This window comes from Falco punctatus (genome assembly GCF_963210335.1).
Source record: "Falco punctatus genome assembly, chromosome: 2".
In the NCBI taxonomy this organism is placed as follows: Eukaryota; Metazoa; Chordata; class Aves; order Falconiformes; family Falconidae; genus Falco; species Falco punctatus.
In genome coordinates, this window is record NC_137581.1 from 92,002,236 (window position 1) to 92,024,376 (window position 22,141).

Sequence of the window (22,141 nt, forward strand, 5' to 3'; positions counted from 1 at the left end):
AGAAACCTTCCAGCCAGTTCAAAGGAGTCTTCTCCAGCCAGGTATCCTGACTCCAACCGATACACTGCTCGCACTGCGTGGAGGTAAGACTATTCCAAACTCTACACAAAAAAGTAAGAATGCTTTTTGTCATCATGGATCCAGACTCTGACCACTCAGAACAAAAGGGCTGTATTTCAGGAAATGCAGGCAGGGCAACCAGTGCTGCAAAAATAGTGCTGCTATTGCAGGTAAAAGTAAATATTATTTTCCTGATACTACGAACCAGTCAACATGAACTTATTTCGCAGACGTGTACTGCAAGAGGAAACAAGGTCAGGCCTACCCATACTTTTCCATCAAACCTTTGGAGAGCGCATACATCATGATGAATGCAGTATACCAAATTTTGTTATTATCACCTCCCCTATCTTAATGATGGCCGCATGGTTCCAGAAGAGGAGTGCACTGCCATAGGATACAGAGCGCCTGACATATTTACTGCAGCATTTTTCACCAGCAATTTCCGCTGTGCTGCGTGCTATTATGTGTTCAGAAAAACTTAGGGAAACTGCAGGATGCAGAACGACAATTACATCTTTCCCAGATGAGACTACTACGTTAATGGATCGGCATCATCCATCACCATAGATTGTAAGTCCTCTGGGGAACGTCACCAGGCCACTCCAATAAATCTGACTGGGAGATTTCATATTTGGCTGTTCAGCTCAGCCTTCGGAAGCAGTTTAGCAACACACTCTGCAGCATGACTACGGCTCAGGTCTCCTGCTGAGGTGATGTTGCTCTACAGCCGTGAAGCTCTGGATGTAGAAGGACCTGCACACCAACATGGAAGGGCACACAGGGCTACAGCCTGGTATTAATTCCCCACACGGCTGTCTCTTCAAAGAACTGAATTTCGGTACGCAGATCATAGACTGCAAAGGAAGAAGGCTGACTGTGCAGCTTCATTGCTTTACCAACAACAACAAAGAGAAGGAAATAAAAAATAAAGAAGAACAAAACTAACAGATAAAAAGAAATACCTGCCAGCAGACTGGTGTGGCTCTGAAGTACATTTTTTTGCTGTCAATCTTCTTGATTCTTCAGGCCACCTCAGCAGGTAGAGCAGACTGTCTGCCATGAAAATGTAAGGTGATGCTCTATTAGTGAAGAACATACTTCTCACAGGCTCTTCCTTCAGGAAAACCAAACAAATAAAATCCTCTATGGCTGTACCATGTCCTAGCTTATCCTTGTAATAACAGGAGAATAGGACCTGAGGCTGTCTCTCCTCATCTCTCATGCTAATGCAAATATAGGAGCAGTGTAAGAGCAGGCGGAGGGGAAGGTCAGTCCCAACAAAGCCCTTTTGAGAGGCAGCAGCGAGCGAGTGGGTCCGAGGGCACTTTTGTCTCTCCCACTTTGTGTATATTCCGTTTCAGGCAACGATATATTTTCCTGATACACCATTCGTGTAGTTGGAGCTAAGTATTTCCTGGTGCAGTACTGGGGGTAAGGATCTGCCACAGCATCGTTACTCCCAGGCTTAACTGTTTCGAGTCCTTTCTTCCCTTAGGCACCAGCTTTCACCACCCAACCCACACTACCCCACACCTGCCCAACGCCACAGACGACATGCATGATCCTTCTCCCTCGCCCCAGGTACCCAATGCAAGGAAGGGCATCAACACCAACGTCTGTCCCCACCAGGATGGGGCCACCACCACACATGCCCCTGAAATGGGGACAGCCTTGGGGTGCTGCCCACGCCTATCGCACCCTCCCCATGCCCATGCACCAGTCCTTAATAAGCTCCTTGTTCCCAGGGTGGCCAACCCCTCCCACTGTCTCAGTATGGGTGCACTGGGTTTGGCCAGAGGCGTGGGGATGGAGACCGACAGCTTGAACCACTGCAGCTCCTGCAGCAGCGAGTACCTGATAGTAACCAGAAGGGAGCACAATGGAGCTTGGGAGATTAGCAAAACAAGGAGGAAGTAGTTTTAACTACATAATGATTTCAGGGAATAAAAACTGCCTGTATAAGTCGTGAAAAACAGCACACGCTTGTCTTGCCTCAGGCAAATCCATATGTCGGTAGACTAGCTCAGCTACAAAAATTACACCCCTTCTCGCAGATAGAAACAGCAAGAGCACCCAAGAAGTACAAAATATTCAGTATTTTCTTGGCGGGGTGTTAGAGAAAACAACCATGCTCATTTAAGAGCTTGCTGTTGGCAAAGTGGGAGGGCAAATGCCCCCAGCCCTTGCCTCCTGAAAAAGCTCTGCACCATCCCTCCAGCGGGGCAGTCAACATCAGGTCTCTGCACTTGCCCCTGCTCAGGGGACTAAGCCATTGCTGGACAGAGGGGCTGCTGCACCTTTCAGCTCCTCCTGCATGCAAAACGTGGGTCTGCCCCACACTACCCCAAGAACCTCTATGGCTCCAGCTGGGCTGTCCTGCCCATGCACCCCACGTGCAGCTGGGAGGTCTGCGAGGTGCCACAGCAGTGCATGCCAGGCCACTGGGTTCCCGGGGGCCACCGCTGGCCAGTCTTTGCCCGGGATGGCAGATGAGGGAAATCAGAGGAGTCTGTAATACAAAAGGCACATCAGAAACAAGCTGCACTGCAACAGGGGTTGCAAAAGAAGCCCAGAGAGCTAAGGCACCAACCAAGAAAAACCTCTGTTTTTACCACATGTTGGCAGATGTGCGCATATGCCAAACTGCTGGCCAAGCTGGGTAAACATCTGAATAGCACGAGCCAAATCCAAGCGGTCCCCTGGTAGGCACAAATCCTTTGCGACCCCAAATGAATCTTCCCCAAAAAAGTGTCATGATCTGCAGTTTAAGAAACCAGAGAGCTGCTGGCCACAGCTGCACTGGCAGGGTGGCCACCAGGACAGGCAAGTGTGACCACAAACCAGGAGCTGAGCTCTCTGCCAAGATGTGCTCCACACCAAAAGGGTGCCAGAGCTGCCCAAAACTCAGCATCCATAATTTTTACAGTGAGGAGGATGGGACAGGCTGCAATGACCAACCTGCATTTTGTTGGCTGTCTTGTACAACTAAAAGGGCCACCTCCATGTTGTGCATTTCCCAGAGGACACTTCACACAGGTTAACTCCAGTAATTTCAAGGGGTGGCAGCCAGCTTGGGTGGGTACAGCCCTTGCCTCTGTTCAGGCAAGGGCTCTTGGCTGGACCCCAACGGCAAAATCAGCGCTGGTGCCCATGGCTTCACAGAGTATGTGAGAGTGGGTCAGCACACACCCATCTCGCCATCCCCGGGTGTCCTCCATGTCCAGTGAAAAGGCTCCTGCAGCATGTTGCAAAAGCATGAAAAATCAATAGACTCCACTGGCTTTTTGTCTGACATTAGCAATTTTACAGCTTAATGCTAACCAGAGTAAGCAGCAGACCATGCTGCTACCAAAAATTAATTAAAGGTGGGGTGGATCTCTGAAGATCCCGAAGTCACCCAGTATGTTGAACGCCTAGTAAATCCTGTACTATCCTTACAGTGATCAAGGATGATTCGGCCCCTGCTCTGGGATGAAGCTTTCACCAGGACCCAGCCACCAGCACAAGCTGGCAGAGGCCAAGGGGCAGGAAGAGGAGCAGCCCGGGGGTGGTGGGCACCCCCAACCCCCCATGGTGCTGGTGGCACCAAAGCCACCAATGCGCAGCAGCAGCAGCACCGGGCATAGTGTCACAGGGCACTGGCAATGGGGTGCTGGAGGCCGGCTGTTTGGGTTTAGTTGTCTAAACAGGCACTGAGGGATCAGGTCCCTTTGCACCTCTGGCGCTAATTAAAGGTTGCTTATTATCGATTGTTCCTGATAGCGTATATTTCTTCTATGTGTAAACACAGCTGATGCTGATGTCTAAAAAAGCCCACAAAACCAAAAGGAGTGGAAAGGTCCACATTTGAGCAAGTTATGGGGTGCGAGGGACACCCCGCAGCCCAGCCCGCCAGCACCCAGCTCCCCCCGGCCAGCAGCCACAGGCACTTGCGGCCACTTGTGCCAGGCTGAGCGCTGCGCTCCATCCATTTCTTCCATGCCGGTCGTGACTTGGGCAATAGCTACCAAGAAGAGAAGGTTTGGCTGAAGGACTCGCTCTCAGAGCAGCAGTAGTTACGTATAATCAGAGCTTAATGAAGTATTGGAGCAAGTGCACTCCAACAGCAGTGTGAAGTCCTTACCAGAGCATCCTGGGCAGCGCTCGTACACACACACACACACACACAAATGTGCATCTGGAACAACGGGCAGTGTCCCCTTAACCACAATTTTGCGAGTTCTAGAAAGGGTTTACCTAAATATTGTTACACAAGGCCCTTTGGCAATGTCTATGTCTTTCATACGGCCAGTGGAGGACAGGGCTCTCCTCCAGGCCTCGGCTTCAGGTGGGCCCTGGGCACTGAGTGGGTTTGGCTGGGACAAGAGCTCAGCCTTTACATTAAAAAGCCACCAAAGCTGCAAACTCAGGTGCTGAGGAGAATCGAAATGCAACCTTCTCCTGGTTACCTGCATGCTCCTGACTCTGTGGGGCTGCATTACAATGCATTCTTAAATACAGTTATCCCCTCTTTTCCAAAAGGCCTTGTTATGCTGCAAAAGGACATACACAAAAGGAAGAAGTTATTTTTTCATAGGCCTTTTTGTAACTTTCAAGCTTCTGACTCCAAAATACGTACTTTTTTTCACACAGATTTGCACATATAATCTAAAAAAAATAAACTGGTCTTTGAATCTACTTTTAATGATACGATGCTACCTGCTACCCTCATAAATTTATAGAATTATTTTAGTCTTTCTCTTGCTGTGTCCTACAAAGGCAACATACCGTAGTTTCAGTAGTCGCATTTTCAAATGTGTTTATCTGGGTCACTGCTACTTACAGCATAAGAAGATTTAGTGAAGCCAGTTTAGCATCAGTCTAGTGCAAAGGAGAAGAATTCTTTAATTAAAACCAAAAGAATTACATTGTTTGGAAGGTAAAAATCTCAACATTATCAATTAAAGTCTTTGGACTGATTCAAGAAAAAAAAAAAAAGACCTCTAGGCAATTTAATTCAAAAGGCTCTCGGTGTTTTGGGGCTTTTTGGCTCATCACAAATTATTTCATGTAATGGGCAATTTCAGGTATAGAAAAGAGAACCACGAGCGTTGCAACATCAGGATTTTCCTGAATGGTATGATGTAAAATTACAAATGATGGAAGAATGTGATTCCTGATCGTGGTGGTCTATCTGACGTACATGGGACAGTGCCAGTGTGCATGTCAGTTTGCCCTGAGAGGCTGCACTTCTTTGCCATGTAGTGGCCAACATGGAAGATGGGGGGAAAAGTTGAAGGCACTGCTCCCAGACCCTTCCACTAAGATACAAATACTCTGCAGACAGAAGAAAGCAGGGGGACACATTCAGAGGCCAGGAGAGGCACCTAACATAGTCTCTGTGTGTCTCCAATGGTCCTAGCTTTCCACTGACTTGGAAAATGCCAGAAGAAAGGAAGATGTTGTTCAGGAAAGGCGAAGCTGCCACTCACATGGGAAATGACGTGGGAGGCTGCACGGCCACCGCGAGATAAAAGTCTGAGCACGCCTGTGTGATGCGAGAACATCCCTCAGCATCACGCTGCCCGTCGGGTGACAGGGAAGTGACTCAGAAGATGAGCACACTTCAAAGGTTCATGGAAGGCTGGTTTATTTTAGCTGAAGCCCATCTGTGGTGGAGCAGGAGGACTGCAAGCAGAAAGCATCCACACCGCATCCTGCGGCCGCTGCTGGAGCGGTTCATCCCCCAGGAACAAAAGCCTTTCTCTTCTTTTCCCTTTCTTCTAGTCGATGGAGGAGGGCAGGCGAGGAAATAGCTGTCATTGCTGCTGCCGAACCGCAGCCAGCGGAGACCTGGCACGGCACTGGAGCAGGATGAGGTGCCCAGTGCCTGGCCCAACGTGCCCCATGCTCTCTATGACAGAACAATCGTCCATCCATCAGTAGGGTGTTGGTGTGACGGACGCTTTAGGTTACAGCAGCCGCATCACCGTGATCTGCAGTTATTTATTCCCCATATCCAAACAGCAGAAACACGGGGAGGAAAGGGACAAGTGTGTAGTCGGTAGTCTGATCCTGTTATCGATCCAATGCTAACAGAGGGAAATAACTAACTGTAAACTATTTCCCGTGTCAGAAACAGGGAGGAAGGATGATGGAATTTCTTCAGATTATTGGGGGCAAAAAAAAGGAAAGTCATAAATTCTCAAAGCCCCAACGTTTTTACTTTTTTTCAAATGCAGCAGATTTTTTCCAGTTTTTGGAGGGTTGCTTTTTTGGTTTTTTCAGTTCCCTCAATCTATTCCTTGCTGACAGGCAGCACACCAGCTATTCACTCGATACAGTGATCTATGGCTTCAGTCCTTGGAGTTCCCATTTGATTGCAAGGGGGCAGCTTCTGGCACTCCCAGCCCTGCTGCAGCAGAAGTCATCTCACAGTCAGTGGGGCCAGCTATAGATCAAGATCCCAAAGGAGTAAAAGACTCAGTATCTGGCCCCTTAGTTAGAGAGGATTTATTTTATCATACTGTTTTTGGAGATTTATCACTTCCTTTACCTTCCTTCATAAGCACAGTGAAGAAAATCTGTTTTAAACATGTGACAGGCATGGTTTCCACCAGAGGGTAAATTTGGGGGATAAATAAAGAAAAAAGGAGCTATTTTTAAGCCAAAGATGATCACTATGCTGATGAGTGTCTGAACAAGTGACTGAACACAAGCGTTGTTTGACATATTTACAAGATCAAGTTGCCATGTCATTCTTCAGATGATCTGAGATCACTGGAACCCCTTGAAAATATGGCTATAACAAGTAATTAAATGTTGGGTAGGGGTTTACACACCTAGGCATGATCACTTTCTCCTCAAGCTCCTTGGAAGTCTGCCACTGGTCTGTACAGAAAAATGCATTTAGCTCTAACATTAGGTCCTGCAGGTTGTGAAGCCCTACATTCAACTTGGTGGCATTTTGATGCAACAGCTTCAGAGAGCTGTATTGGATCAATCCCAGTAATGCAGATACTTCTGCAAACAGGTCCCACTGGTGACCAGGAGCTTGCCCCAAAAAACTGAAGCAAGGGGCAAAAAGAGAGGGAAGGAGGGCAGGATGCAGAGCTTCTGACATCTGTCTCGCAGAACTGCAAGGACCTCTGAGTTGTCTCCAGATCAAAGGACAACTTGATAGCAGTCACCAAACGCCTTCTAGCAGAACACCACCATTCACCTCATCCTTTGCACATCTTCCCAAAAGAGGCCACTACATTGACACGCTGCGTGATTTATTCCCAGTAGTAGCTGCAATGGAAGGAAGTGGTAGCACATGGAGACCTGGCACTGGCACTGGCAGAGAGATTGGGGGATCCAGTTCTGGGGACACACATGGTGCTGCTGCAAAAAGTGGAGATGGTGCAGGCTACAAGACACAGAGAGTTCTGGGCATTAAAAGAAACAAAACAACCAACCAAAAAAAACAAACCAAAACAAAACACCCAGAAAAAAAATGTACAACTGCTGTAGGGAAGGTGAAGAGGAGAATGAAGGAGAAAAACCTAGAGCTGCTGACACAAGGGATAAGATGAGCGAAGCTTCAGAGAACACCTGAAGCAGAGTAGGTGGAAGATACAGAAAGCAGTGACAAATAAAGAGCTACTGTGCAGTGCCCTTAGCTTGCAAAAAAGAGTTGTTGAGGGACATCTACTGTCTTTCTACAATAGTTGCCAAAGATGGATGAAAAACTCCTCTGACCACAATTGAGGAAGCAATCTCTTTCCGTAACTTTGAAAGCTGGACAAGAACTGGGGTGTCTTGATCATATCACAGAAAGCCAGGTCATGCAAACAGGTGTCCTTGGCTAGATCCATGCTCTCTTTTACTGACCTCCATGGGCTCCTCGCAGTCTGGGTGTGAAGATCTGATCTGAATCAAATGCCTGATGGAAGTGACTGGCAAGCAGTGGAGTCCCAGGCCACCTCCACAGTATGATCTGCAAAACTATTCTCAGCTAAAACTGCAGGAGCTGAATTTGTGTGGAGTGAAAATATATTGAGGATAATGTTTAGGGTTGTTGCAGACAGAAAATAGAATGTTTTTCTTCAGCACGTACAAATCCCCTTGCATTTTGTCTCTAGAAGGAGGAATATTACACTGAAGCCATTCTTAAGCAGTAACATATCTTGAGATGACTGAAAACCAACTTTCAATGTATGTTGTCATTTAGTAAGCCATTAAGAAATTTCTCATCATTCCCTTGAAGCCACAGATTCCTGTGGCCTGCTCAGACCCACTTTGTCCTTCAAATTCTCAATCAGCACGATAACAAAGATGATTAGGAAATGTGCGTTACACTGCCGTCAGTAAACACCAAGGAGAACATCCCGAGCTTCACAACAAAAGATTACTGTGATTTAACAGACAGCCTCCAATCTGAGAAATAAAGTAACTAAACTAAATAAAATGGAGTCTGAAAAACAAACAAAATACATTCTCAGGCCAAAATGTAAAAGAGTCAATACGGATTTTCAATTTTATTACTTTGACTTAATAAAATTCTTTGAACAGTGTTGCTTGCTCAGTACAACCACAGAACTTGTAACGGCAAATACTGTACCGTGATTTATGGATTGAAAGGTTGTCTGATTTCATTATGCTGGTCAATATAACAGTGCAGACACCTTCTCTTGGAAAGCTACTTCTAAATTGCTACATCGATATTCAGATAATCAAGACTGATATTTACTTTCTACAGGAACAGCATGTGTATGTATATCTACATGTGCACACGCACACACACACACACTTGTATTCCGAATATTTCATCTTTTGGCTCGCCGCAATACAAGCTACAGGAACTGCTGCTTTATCCCAAACCAAGATCTATGCAGCTGCGAGGTGCCCAGCCCTTCACGTAGGACATTTCTGCTAATTGTACCCACTTCCCTCACTAAAATAAATTCTATTGTAAAATAAATTCAGAAGTACCCAGCAGAGGTTAAGTTCAACCATTTGTTATGCCAGACCTACAAAGGCGTAACTTCACCTTCAGTTTACAATGACATAATTGATGGATAAATCACTGAAGCCCTAAAACATGCAGTCCAACACTTACGTTAACACTATTTGTATTATTCAGTTGGACTACAGCACAGTAAATAATTTTTTAACTAAACCTTACTTTTCACTCACAATTTTGCAACAGAAGTACAAAGCAGCATGTTAAGGTAGACTTCAGGTACCAAAGCCCATGTGCCACTACCTACAGCATCCATGCAAGGAGTCTGACAGAGAAGCAAAGGATGCCAGATGGCATCAGCGAAGGAGAGACAGGTAGAAGTGAGAAGGCAACGTGGCCAGAGAGGGACAAGGATGTCCCTCTGCAAGGTGGAACCTAGCATGTTGTCCCTGTCAACCCCCCTTGCACACCTGGTGCCATGCATCCCTCCTGGCTGTCCCCAAAAGTCCTGCCCTCGTTATTCCTCCCTTTTTCCCCACAGCACCGAGGTTAGACTTCAGGATGGTCACCTTAGGTGGCAAAGACATTCAAGGTCCCACAGCACACCCTGCAATGCCGGGGGAGCTGAGAGCAAGGGCAACCCCAAAGCTGGTGGGCACTGCAGCCTGGGCGGCCACCAGCACTCCTCCACGGCACAGACTCGGTGCCGGGCTGGCCATGCCTCTGCAGCACATCCTCCACAGCCCCTGGGGCTGCAAGCCTCTGGAGGGACATCAGAAAAGGGTCGGGAGAGGATTATAGCGGTGACAACAGAAGCTCCAAGGACACACACTCATCCTCTGCGGCAGGAAGAGTGAGGGCACGTCTCGCTGTGATAAATAAACCAGGCCACATCCCCGTTTCTGTACACTACCACAGGAACCCACAGGGTGATCCTTTGCCTTGTCCCCCTCGATCATTGTCACCAGGAACAACAAACTGGCTCTTATCAGCAGAGACGTCTCTGGGAAGGAGTGACTTCAGGACACAGTGTCCTTCCCCAGTCCCTTGAACCCCCCAGACAATTTACAATGCTGTCACTCGTACATACTCCCTCCTCATCTGCACAGTTCTTGCCTCTAAATATAACATTTCAATTTCTAAATAAATGTCCTTTAGACCTCTAAAAAGACCTTGATGATAAGCTGTTTTATTGATATTCCAGTTCACTTTTCAAAATATTTGCAGATTATAGGATAAATAGTGTCTCCTTTTATCCCTTTTGGGATATGTTTGGGAGATAACAGTTCAGTAACTTACGTTACCCAGATGAAAATTTATTGGTTAGCACTGGGGAAAGCAGATCTTTTCCAAAATTAGCCTTTGACCCAGTTAGTCTTTCATAAACAAGCAATGATTTAAAAAATCCTCAGCGGATAAGAGATGTTTGCAGTCTCAGCATCAACTTGCACAAATGTTAGAAGGTGTAAGGATAGCAAAGCTACATCATCCATATTTCACAGCATCAAGACTGGGGATGAAAAACTACGGAAAACTTCTCTAATGAAATGTCAAAGCCAACTAGCTTCACTACAGCTAATCCGCAAATCTTGATGACAGTGCAGATTACTCAGCCTGCTAAGCTGGCAAGCGCCCAAGGAAACTCATCTCCTAGGGATTATACCTCCATTTAGGTTTGCCTTCCTCTGAATTATTTGGAAGAGCCCTGGAGGAAACAAGTTTCAGCTCATCTATTTCCTTCTCAAGGCTTTCAGTCCACTAACCAGTCTTACAGCATCAAGTAACAACAGCCCATGCACACCCGCACACACACACACGCAGAGTCCCAAATATTGGCATTACTGTGCGACAGGCCAGTCACCCACAGACACCAGGCAGAAAGCTGCTGATGGATGCTGCAGTATAAACCTCCCAATATCCTTCAGGTTTGGCGAAGAAATCCCGTTCTCCATCTACGCTGCCCTGATGCTTGGTTCCAAAACATGCCCCAAATGAGAAATTATTTTTTTCTCACACTGGCTATCTATAGAAGATCCTTTTTATAAGTTTCTGTTATGTAGCTCCTGAATGTCAGGCCCAGCAAATCAAAACATTTTATTGTAATTTCATATTGTTTACTTTTGCGAGGCAGGATCTTGGCAGAGACAAGCGTTTCCTCCAGGGACGAGGAGGATGGGGCTGGGAGCGGGGGGAGGACGGAGGGATGGAAGGAAGCATTTTAATGCAGACTTCCTCATGGTCTGCTTTAATAGGGACCCTGGCTGAAATACAAAGGAAGAGATAGCTAAAAAGACCTTTACTACAAATTTAAAGACACCAGAGAACGGGTGTGAGGACTCACCAGGGCCAGCCTACACAGGCAGGGACAACAGATTTGGGATGCGGCATGGCATGCCACCACCACCAGCCCACCCGCTGCTGCCTCCTCGGCAGGGTCGGGCAGGATCCGGGGTCCCCTCTGGGTGGGCACAGACCGAAGGCAGAGAAGGCACAGGGAAGGAGAGCCTCCCTGGGCTGCTCCCACTGCGTTACCACATGCCCCCACAGAGCCAGCGTGTCCCCCGCACCTGGGGATGGTCCTGGCTCCTTCACCAGACCCTCCTCCTCCCTCCCCAGCCCCAAACCGCGGGCAGGTTGCCCTCTGAGGAAGATGGCACTGCCAGAGCATTTCTTTCCCCATCAGGGCCCTCCCACCCTCCCAGGAAGGAGAAGAGGAGAGGGCTCCTCGCACCCTGCCAGCCAGGGACACTGGAAAACACCGGTGATCCCACCACAGGCATCTATTTTTCACCGCACGTTTCCATGGAGATTTGACTCACAATGTTCAAATGTTTGGGTGAGCAATATTTAAGCTGATGAGAGCATTTAAGAACTCTAGGTTGGGGGGAATAAGGCATTTGTAACACACCACATTCACGTCCTTCACGTGTACATGGTTTTGTTCTGAGCCTGCTGCTGAAGCCTTGGTCCTCCAAGAAGCCCGCAGGAGATGGACAATGCCAGGACAGCAGTATGGCCAAAAGGGATTTTATTGACTTTGTTTTGTCCTCAGCTGTCCTTATCAGAGACTCAGACCTTCTCACCTTCTGTAATCTCAGCTTTCTTGGGCTGCTTTGCACAAGACAAAGTCCTGGGGCCAGACACATGGAAGGAGCACGACGCCTTGAAGTCAGGACTTGTCCCATCTCCAGGACCGCCTGCAATCGCAGGCAGACGAGCAGAGGCAGGCAACGGCCCCCCCGGTCCCGCACGCTGTCTGGCAAACCTCGGCAAAGCCCAGCAGCTGGCTCTCTGCTGGCCATAACAAATACCCCTGTCCTTCAGCATCGGCTCTCTCTCCTTCTCAGGCTTTGTTTGGGCAGAGAAAGTGGTTCACAAAGACCTTTGTACAAACTCACCCCAACGACAACCGCCTTACTACGTAAAATGATTCACTGGTGTTTAAAAATCCCACAAACAGGAGCCCTCACTGACTTTATGACCGACTTCCCACGAAGGCACCGAGGCCGGCAATCGCTAATGCTCCGTCTGGCATTGACTCCCCGTGAATATCTCTCAGCAATAACAACTGATAGCAGAGCTCAGAGCCTACACATCATCCTCCTGTTTGTACATAAATTCCCTTTAAAAGGATTCCGGCATCCTCACGCTGCTTCTTCCCAAGCGTTCAGACTCTTAAAGCCAAGTCAGCCAGACAGAATGGTGCCACACAACTACAAACAACACAGGACAATTTTTTATTACAATATGCAGCACTATTATTTCTAAAAGCACTGACAGTAATATGCAGTGTGTAAAAATACACATTCATCATAAAGAGGTTAGATACTAATTCCTGCAGCTTAATTTTTTCTTAAGGGCACCAGCCCATTTTTCAATTAAGGCAGGATAATATTATTAATCATAAAAAATTGCTGATGTGTAAAATTGTTTCCTTTCTAGCTAGCATTGGCTGAGAAACATCAGACACTACCCCCTGAATTAGTCTAACTTAGTGGTAGTATGGGAACTGCATCATCATTTTTGGTGAGGATTCACACCACTTGCAGCCTTGGCCATGGGGAAAGGGGCATCCCTCTGGGGAGCGTGTGGACCCACGTCTCTGCTGCGCTGGGTGCAGGCTGGCAGCAAGGAGCCTATGGATATCGATTCCCACGGAACAGCAAGCATCATCTGCTGTGGAGCAAAATAGCCGGTGTCACAGGGCAGCCCCATGCCAGGCGTGTGTTTTAATGGTCTCTGTGGCCTCAGCGTTTCCAGGGCACTGTTTCAGCACTGCCTGAAGATAGAGACGAGGTTTCTGCTCCCTCCCTTGATTTTTGGTCCTAAATTTGGCACTATGGGACTCTGGTGAGGTCCTCACTGCTTTCTCTTCAATGTTTTTCCCCCCCTTCCGCTGCTGCTGAATGGGCTTGACTAACTCCTGCCAAAATAACTGGGCACCTTGCCTTCAGACTGGGCCACCAAAAACAGCATGAAGAAAAGAGAATTAAAAGAACCAACCCAAACCCTCTAAAATAGTAAGTTAGGAATAACAAAACCTCTCCTTGCCCTGTAACAAGCAAGGGAGACACCTGGACTATGGCTTGGCAGGACCCAAGAAGATGCTGCAGAGGTGCGGGCATGCGAGCATCCTCCAGAACTCCAGCAGCTCCCTGCCGCGAGACATCCTAGTACCTGGCTCCTCACCGGGCCCAAACCAGGGACCTTCTGGATCACTCCCAATACGAGTCCCCAGCTCTACCCCAGGCTCGATGTCTGAACGCTTCAGGCAGGCAGGAGGGGACCTGTGGGTGCATGCCCTGCTCTTGCTCCCATAGGCAGCTGGCTGTGACCTCAAGGAGCCCTCCATGGAACACAGGCAGAAGCACCCAAGAGAGAAGTAGGGTTGCCCCAGGCCCCTCTGCACTGGAACCAGGAGACGACCCTCCAGCAGGTTTGCTGGGGATGATGGAGCTGGAGGGAGGCAGCCCTGCTCCTGGCTCCACAAGTGCACTTCACTTCAGTGCACTACTTCAGTGGCACGGATCCAGACAAAACACCTTGCCTCCAGCCATGTGTCCAACCCTCTTCCCACCTATGGGCACCCTCCCTTCCACACATTGCCAAGCCATATATCCCCTGACTTCTGGTGAGATTTTGCACCCCCCTGCTTACAGGACCTCCCACAAGCAGCTCATGGCAGTTATCTCCGTTGCAGCTCAACCTCTGCCCATTGCCTGGAAAACTTTCAATATCACTCCCAACTTGCACAGCCCCACCATTCATCTCCTCCCTCCCCAGTCTTGTTTTTCCCCTCTTCTGGAAACTTCATGCTCTGTATTTTTTTTCCCATAGCGACCAATCTCCTCCCAGCTGCAGAATTCCCCTCCTGTTTTTCCCACACACAATCAGCTCCTTAACACTATTCCCAGTTATCTGCAGCTTCGTGTCATTAGTTTTCTGACATCACCAAATACTTTCTTATCTCAAGCTGGTATAATAATACACATATGTATACATATACGTATATAAGGCCATCTTCCACCATCTTATTAACTGCTGACCAAGAATAAACTGTGTAAGGAGAAAAGGCCAGGCACTGGGACCACCTTGGGGGATGCCCCACCCCACAGTTGTTGCCTCTTGGCAAATACTATGAAGAGGAGCACTTTCATTCTGAAGCCTGCAGAAGCAAATCAAATAAATAGAAATTGTGAGTTTCAGCCAAAAAAATCCTTTCTGACAAGAGTCACCCCTATTCATATGACTAGTCTCATTAAGATCAATGAGAAATGGGAAAAGCTGCAGGACAGAGTGTGCATGTGTCTCCTAACTGAGCTGTTCAGCTGTATTTTTCCTTGTGAAAAGGAAAACAAACCCTGTACCACCAAAGCAATAAACGTAGTGCGATTAGTGGTCAGCAACTCACCAGATACCACTTCCCACAGTGCTATAGTTAGCAAGTACTCATCGACAGTAAGTGTTACAAACAACTGGATTAGCAAAGAGAGATTTTCGTATTATCTATACCCATATATATAAAAAAATACCATTTTGTACAAATCCAAACTATGTGAGGTTAAAGCTAATGGGCTAGCTTTGTTGAGCATCTCAAAAATCAAATTAACTGCAATCAAATTCATGGCACAGCTCAGGGTTCATTTCATTACTATCAGAAAATTCAATCTCTGAAATCTTACAATATTAAGCTAGAGCAATGATCTTTCTGTTAAAGTTCTTTCTTTTTTCATTTTAAGGTGAGAAAAAGCTGGCGGGCCAGGGGAAGGTGGGGGTGGGGATTCCCGATGGATACTACTGAAAGCTTGGCAAACATTCAATCAATTACTCTTATATAAAGGCAAGAAAAAAAGAAGCATCCTTTCAAACACATATGAAAATACATTTTGCAGTACAAATTCTAGCTCTTGCGTCTATTTCTACATCATGCCTTTTCTTGCAAAAATTAAAGTACATACACGCATGCACCTATATAAGCATATACATATTTAAATTCAAAATACAAATCCATTAGGAAGCTACTTAAATTTGCTCATTGCTGCAATAACTAATCATCTCTGTGCTGTACTGTAGGAGGGAGAGTCAGAAGTTCATTGCATTAAACGCAGGCATCCTCCTTGTTTTAATGAAGCTGCCTTTTTGGTTTATTTTACAATAAGCACTCTTTAACCTTACTGCAAGACCTAGCTGTAGAATACTCACTGCAATTTCAGCCTCCTTTTTTTATCCCTCTCTTCAAGGTTCCCAGCTAGGTTTCTCGGCGGGAGTCAAGTGTGGTTTTAATAAGGCAGATGAGGCAGGGCTTCTCAACTGCTTTTGATAGAGGTGAGGTGGTCAGCTCTTTATTGACTTTCTGCAGTACTGCAGCTACGGACCGTACAGACAATCTTGCTTTATGAGCATGCACCAGGCAGGAAATGGGCCTGGAAATTTCCAGCCGGCAGTGTTTGATGCACTGTTTGAAAAGCTGCACGATGTGCATATAAAGGAAATGAAGGAGAGCCTGTTTTGTTGTTGTTGTTGCTAACCCATCAGGCTGCAGTCGCTACATGTACCTAGGAATGCCTGCTCAGGAGCCATTTTAAGAATTAGTATGTCTCAGCAAAAGGAAGAAAACCACGTTGGGTATTTTGTGCACATGAGAGAGTGCTGCGTATCAAAGATCCTTTTATAAACGCTTGGGAAAATCACATGAGAGGTAACTAGCCACTAAATGATTTTACTGTCCCTTTCTTACGTAAGCAGCCACAGCACATATACACTGTATACAGTGCACAGCTGCGCTGATACACATGCATCCTCACAAGGGGATGTGGAAAAAAGGAAGCAATCACAGGCTGGTATCATGTACTATTAAGGTTTTATTGATACCAGCACAGAGCAACTGCATGACTAATTAATGGATGCTCACAAGCTACACACATCCTTCCAATCAAGTGGCAATAAAACCAGGTAGCCTTCTTCACCCTCATGCATATATTACTTCAGCTCTTTACCCTCCTCCCTTTATTTTTGGACTGCTGCACACTCCCACTCCTCTCACCACCCCACACCTACACTATTGCTACGGGATCAGGGATGTGCACACTCATGTCCCCGCTCAAGAGCTTCCCACGTGGGGCAGAGTGAGCCCCTCCGAGCCAGGTTTGTAATGGCAGACAGGTTACAAACTACACAGACAGGAGGTTTGGAACTCCCCACACCCCCACATCCCCACACCCTGAGATGTCTCCACACATGCAGACACGAAAATAACTATTCAAATTGGGCTTGACATCTCTCTGTGCCTCTTTTACTCTCTGCCCAAGGGGGATAATATCCTCCTGCTCCAGCGGAGCGCAGTGATGGTGAGCAGATCAAAGATGGCAAGACAGTTCAGACACTTGGGTGATGGCAGCCCTACAAAGGCTGGAACAGACTTTAGTCCATAGGAAAATACCACACACGCGTACCCGCACGCAGGTGGTGCTGACTGCACAGCGACCCTGGATGCAAACTCCGGCTTGCATCCAGCTGCTGCAGCATCAGCTGCGGAACTGCTCTTGTCAAGGACTGGCTGAGGAAGCCAGGTCCCACCTCCTGCTGAAGCACCACACCTGAGTATCCAGAGCTGCCTGGAATTCATCACGATTTCACATCTTTCTGCTAATTGCAAAGCTCTTGGGGACTCTGAAAATAAAGCCATACACACACACACACGGGTTCAAAAACCTTACAGCTATGGTGTTACTATCACAGCATATGTCCTTACTGCATGTAAGATTTAACTACATGTTTAAATTCTACTGACTTCGGTGGGACATACGGATCTGCTTAACTTTCATGATGTGCTTAAGTGTCTTTTTGCAATAGATATGCTTTCCTACACAAGAACTTTAATATATACTAGCCATTCGTTTCATAATTACCTGGATAATATGTCTTGCCTTTCCAAGTACAGCACTGGGCTGTACTTTGTCACACGTAAACAGAAGAGCAGGCAGGAATTGAGGCAGGCTGGATTTTTAGTTAGCCACCTGAAAAACATGGACAATGATGGGCAGATGATACCGCTCCACACTGCAATGTTATCCGAGTGCTCCTAAATTTTTGCCCACTAGATAAGCATCAGCGGACAGCTATAACATAGTCCATAAAGGAAGGTGAGGAAAGGACAATAACCCATAGCACAGAACATTTCCATACTGTGTTCTGCATTTTATATTTAAAATGCAGCTACAGGGAACAGGCGTCCTGTGAAATAACAGATGTTAGACTCTCACCGCACATACACTGCTTTAATTCAGACGACCTTGCTGAATTAGGAAGCTAAATACAAGACAAGTGTTCACCTTCTCTCCTGAATGCCTGTCTTGAGCAAACCTGGTTTTGCTGGCATTTGGCTGATGTGTTTCCTCCCAGTTCCCCATGTGCAGCTCCCCAAAGCGCGTTCTTACAGAAGTTAGGCTTGTATTTCCAAATCAAATGCTGCTTACATTGTGAACCTCATGAATTTTCTTTGCTGATAGGAATTAGCAACTGCTTGACTTTAACCCTCTAACTGGGCAGAAGCTGGAGACTGGCCTGGACCTGCTGCCAGTTTGTGCTCTGGGTCTACTCCCAGCAGGCAGTAGATGCTCAGGACTTCTGGAGAGTCATGTGCAACACATCGATTATCAAAATTATATGCAAGTCTCACTCTAAAGCTGAACATAAACATTCAGATGATTAATGATTTCTTAAATTCTTAAGGTCCTTCTTCTGCATGTGTTTAAAATACTCTGAGAGAAGAAACAGACTGGCATTGTCTTTCAGTCTTTTGCTGGTGGCAAAGCAGATTATTCCTATCATATTCTGCAGGGGTGCTGTCAAATGCTGTTCCAGGCTATGGGCCAAAACCTACCCCCAGTCCATGTGCTCAGTTCCCACTGGCATCAATGATATCTCCACCACGGACTGACAGTAGTAAATGGGCAGAGATGTGCTGGCTGCTCAAACAGCACGATCTATGTGCTGAATAATTCATTTTAAACTGTTGCACAGATGTCAAAATGTTATTGCTGATTTCTAGCCAGCAGAATGGGTGTTTCTTCTCCCGATACAAGTCTGTCACTGCCTGTAATGCCAGAGAAGATCTGGGGGATGTCTCAGCAAGACAGCAAAGTCCATACATGGCATGCCTGTGAACATATAATTAAAATGCTTGTTACAGGCCACCTTTCACTCTCCTTATTAGGATTCTTCTATGGATGCACTTACCCCTTGCCTCCAAAAAATTTCAGACAAGCAGCTTAAAACATGCCGCAGTTACGTAGGTTTGAGTGTACGGTCTCCAGCAACCACCTCAGCCCTTTGGATCTTCCCTAAGGTCCCACAGAAAGCCTCTAAGTACAAACAACTGAAGAGTCACAGCCAAGTCTGGGTAACAAAATAGGCCCAAACAAACATCCACCCTACCCCCCACCCCCCCGTCTCTAAAGGAGACTAAGCAGATCTGTCCTAGAGAGTTTGTCAGCCCAGCCATGGCAAGAGCCCCATGGCAGAAGTCAAAGATCTCTCTCCCCTCCAAAACCAAGGAAGAAAAAAGGAGTTCTCCTGTGTTTCTTCTTTTGCAGCCTGGAGCTGCCAACCTGTTCGGCTGGGCTTAGCACCAAGATCATCCAGGAGCCAGCTCACCCACCCAGCCAGCCTGGTGGCCTCCAGCTGCTGATGGCCAGCAGCACCTCCAGGAGCAAGGTGAGACTCCTGTGTGCACACGAGCTTGGGTGGCATCGTGGTGGGCGGCTGAGGGTGACAGGAGAGATGGAAGGAAAAGGGGAAAGATGCAAGAAAGCTGCAGGTTTTGAAGTGGGATCAGAGACTGGGCATCTCTGACACAAACCAAAAGAGCAAACGCACCCTGTGCCAGCCCAGACTCATCTCTGCTAGGGCTGTGTTGGCTAAAAGTGTGATTTTCCACACTCGTAGATGGGCTTTTTCATGTCAGCTGGTCTGTGTGGAAACAGACCTAGGCTTAATGAGGTCTAATTTGTTTTAAATCCATAGGTTTCTTTTTAATAATTAACAGTCCCCATCGCTCAGCAAAGCCATTCCTTACCCCTGACTACTTGCTATTAGGAATGAATTTACTGTGAAATACTGCTAAAAGGTGGAAAGCAAGTGACATAATTCAAGTTTTAATTAAAAAACATATATATCACAAAGCCAGAGCCACAGAAGGAATCATAACCGAAAAACCAAAAAACCCCTCTTCCTCAACCCAATGCCTACTCTCCCCAATTACTTGCTTTATTCTTTTTATGCTATTTGAATTCTTGTAATTGGTTTCTCTTACTGGATGCCCTGCACCCAAACCGTATGTAAGGTTTTCTCTCTGCGATTCCAGGAACTAGAGAACGTGTCGGCATCATTACCATGAACATTACACACGCTCACACGCGAGGGTCCAGGAACTACAATTAACACATTAAGAAATAATAACTGCCAAGGGAGCAACGGAAGATAAACAGCATGGAGCTGATGTAGCAAGAATTCTGCTTGGGAAAGGGCTGTCTCTTGGGTAACGGGCAAGGGAAAGAAACCAAAGCACCGTGCAGCATTGCCCATGTAGCAAAGAAATCCCCCAAACCAGCTGAACAACTGTTTATACATTAATTTCTTGAAATTTAATTTCACTAAAAGTATTACTGGCTTCAAACTCAATTTTGAAAGAATCTGAAGGCTCCTGTTTACAAAGAAATAATAATTGTGTCCTGTTTGAAAGTTTAAACATGATACGGTTTTTGCTATTTGAAAAACTGTTCTGATGTGCTGTAGGCTTGTTGTTTCTCGTTCTGTTTTTTTAATAGAAGCCAGAAATGTTTATTTCTTTTATACATGTATTTATATATATGTATGTAAAATACATTAAAAAACCAAAAACCCCACTTTTTTTTCCTGCTTGTTGATATCCATTTTGATGATTGCCTTCTTTTTTCTCTTTTTATAATAAAATTGAAAGAATTAAATTATTTTCCAATTTTCCTAAGGATTTTTAATAAAAACAATTCTTTAGATTCCAGAGTCTTTTATTTAAAGCTTCCAGCCTGCAAATCTTTTGTGTGAGTAGTCCTGCAGAAGCTGCACAACAAAAGCCTGCAAGAGTATGCCCACCATTTGGATCTGTATTTTCACCACTGTAACCAGCAGAAATCATGGACCAGAGTGGTCCTTTGGAAACCAGTCTTGACTTTTGCTATTTCTTTCAGCTGGACCAGCTGAAGGCCTCAGTATTTTATTTTTCATTGAGATCAGAAGCCAAAGGAACGCGACAGCACAGGCGAGGCTTATGAAATGCTTTGTCTCGTGTCTCCTCCACCTTGGGGCTGCACAGCCACAGAAAACCCAACAAAAATACTGCCATGATAACCCCTTTCCTACATTCACTCACATCGCTGTGAGGCAAAAGGGAGGCAGAAGAGGCTCAGACAGGAGGGTAGGATGAGCAGCCCTGAGCAAACCCACCTTTCGCCGAGAGAAGGGTGCATCCCTCTCAAGCTGGGGCGATGCCCATGACCCATCTGAGGACTCAGGCGCAGGGTTTCTGTGACAGGCATGATCCCCCACACTGCACCCGAGCATCGCTCATCAGTCAACTAAGACATTTCAGCAAATCACATGGCACTTTGTAAAAACATAATTGTTTTTATTTTCCAATTTTCCATGTTTTGTGTAGAGTGCTGCTGTGTTCAAGCGAAGTGAATAAAAGCATAAACAGTGAGCACCATCTGGAGAACATTCTTCCAGCACGCTGAGAAATAGCAGCTGCCTGCGCGCTACCTGCTATAAATAAATGTCATTTAAAAATGTCCAAAAAATTGTTTGTTCCTATTTGATGGAACCGCAGCCAGACAAAAAATTTCCTTCACCATGTGTTCAGGTATCTGCCATCTTCACAACAAAAAAATAAAGACGTAGATGTTTGTTTCTCATTCCTGTATGTTAATATGGGTATCGCTAATGGATTATCAACCCTACATGTTGCTCTAATAACAGCAACAGAGGTGGCAACTTAAAAGTAACACATAAACAAGACATTCAAAATCCAAATGTTTTTTAAACTGTACTAGGTTTTAAAATGTACAAGATGGTGATATCCCTCAGCCTGCTAGCAAGAGAACGGGTAAAATTATTCTTGCTTTGAACTGATAGTGTATCTGTTTGGAAGAGGAAAAAAAAAAAAAAGTCGATAATTTATTTTCAGTCTAGCACAAAGCCACTGCGATCTCCCTCTCTGCTGACAAAATACAGACCAAGTTGGCTGTGGGGCTGTGATGAGGCTCTGTGAAGGGTCAGTGTTTGCTGTGTTTGTTTAATCACTGCAATTAGAGCTATGCAAATAATGAAATTGTTTGCTATGGTGGCCAGGCTGGTGAAAAAAAAAAAGAAACCTAAAAAGAAGTGTTTGGGTTGAGCCATTTAAGAACCATTTTTTTCTTTTTTGGTAAAATGAAAAAATAGAATTGTTTTGTTTGTTCCACTCAGAGGGCAGCAAAGCCTTGACAGAATCCATTCAGTTTGAAATGAAAAATACATTTTCACAACGAAACAAAGTGTTTGCGCATTTGACATTTTTCCTTTCATTTTTTGTCAGACAAACGTTTTCAGCACCCAGAAAGGGATGCTTTGGAGAGC

The 22,141-nt window shown here is 46.1% G+C and overlaps 1 protein-coding gene across 4 annotated transcripts in view; it reads right to left on the reverse strand.

Moving 5' to 3' along the window:
• The window catches only part of RAI2 (retinoic acid induced 2), a 138,338-nt gene that overhangs the window by 14,860 nt on the left and 101,337 nt on the right, over nt 1-22,141 (reverse strand). Inside the window, exons 2-3 of one of the 4 annotated variants that reach the window (XM_080377154.1) lie at nt 17,398-17,505; nt 1,026-1,116 (exon numbers count right to left, since the gene is read on the reverse strand). The exons of 1 other annotated variant lie outside the window; for it this stretch is intronic. The gene's annotated coding sequence lies outside the window, so the exon portion shown is untranslated. Of the gene's footprint in view, nt 1-1,025; nt 16,545-17,397; nt 17,506-22,141 lie in introns of those variants that run through there. 2 more of the 4 variants (XM_080377153.1, XM_080377155.1) reach the window with 2 other exon arrangements.